A 1338-nucleotide genomic window follows, 5' to 3' on the forward strand; every position below is an offset into this window, starting at 1 on the left:
AAAATTAGCCATGAACACATTGATGATCCCTGGAAGAGAAACACTGGCTTTTTCCCTGATCATCGACCAACCCCCCCCCATGCCCCCCATGCCCTGTCATGCCCCCCCCCCCCCAAGATTGCCCCACCCCCCCATGCCCCCCCCCCCCTCCAGTGGCAGTGAGTCTCTGCTCTCCCCTGTGATTAGATCCATGTGCTCCTTTCTCACTGCCTGTAAAATCTACTGCTGTGTGTGTGTGTGTGTGTGTGTGTGTGTGTGTGTGTGTGTGTGTGTGTGTGTGTGTGTGTGTGTGTGTGTGTGTGTGTGTGTGTGTGTGTGTGTGTGTGTGTGTGTGTGTGTGTGTGTGTGTGTGTGGTATTCTTTCCCTTAATAAATGCCTGTTAAAGCTGTAGTGTTTCTATAAATAGCTGCGGCAAGGCTAAAAATACTCTGCTGGTCCTTTGGCTGAGAGAGAGGAAAAGAATAGGAGTGGAACAGTCTCTCTCTCTCTCTCTCTCTCTCTCTCTCTCTCTCTCTCTCTCGCTCTCTCTCTCTCTGGGTTGGGGGAAGGGGGGGGGTGTTATTTGAAATGGAGGAGTGAGTAAGCAAAGTTCGAGGCTTCTCTTTCAGCCTTGTTTCATTCTCTCTTTCTTTCTCTCTTTCTCTCTCTCTCTCTCTTTCTTTCACTCTCTCTCTCTCTCTCTCTCTCTCTCTCTCTCTCTCTCTCTCTCTCTCTCTCTCTCTCTCTCTCTCTCTCTCTCTCTCTCTCTCTCTTTGTCTCTCGCCCTGGGGCTAACCACATGCACAAGACGGTGGGTCTGCGACCTAGCGGTGCCGGTAAACATTTGATCCTCCGGAATAAAAGGACTTTATTATTTAATTCACTCACTCACACGCACGCACACACGCACGCACACACACACACACACACACACACACACACACACACACACACACACACACACACACACACACACACACACACACACACACACACACACACACACACACACACACACACACACACACACACACACACACACACACACACACACACACACACACTTTGTTTTCTCTATACTTCAGAACCAGAGAGAATAAAAGCCTGGTTTTGTGTTTGGACGCTTTTTAAAGCAATTTAAAAGTAGTTAAAGACGTTAAACGTTGTCGGTAATGAAGCTGAAGAAAAGGACTGATGTGTTTCCATTAGTGGTGTAAAGTAACTAAGTACATTTACTCAGGCACTGTACTTTTTAGTACACATTTTAGGTACTTTAACTACATCTCAGAGGGAAATATTGTACTTTTATCTCCACTACAATAACTAAAAGCTTTAGTTACTTTGCAGATATACATGAT

Source organism: Gymnoscopelus microlampas (assembly GCF_963454915.1).
Source record: "Gymnoscopelus microlampas genome assembly, chromosome: 4".
Lineage (NCBI taxonomy): Eukaryota > Metazoa > Chordata > Actinopteri > Myctophiformes > Myctophidae > Gymnoscopelus > Gymnoscopelus microlampas.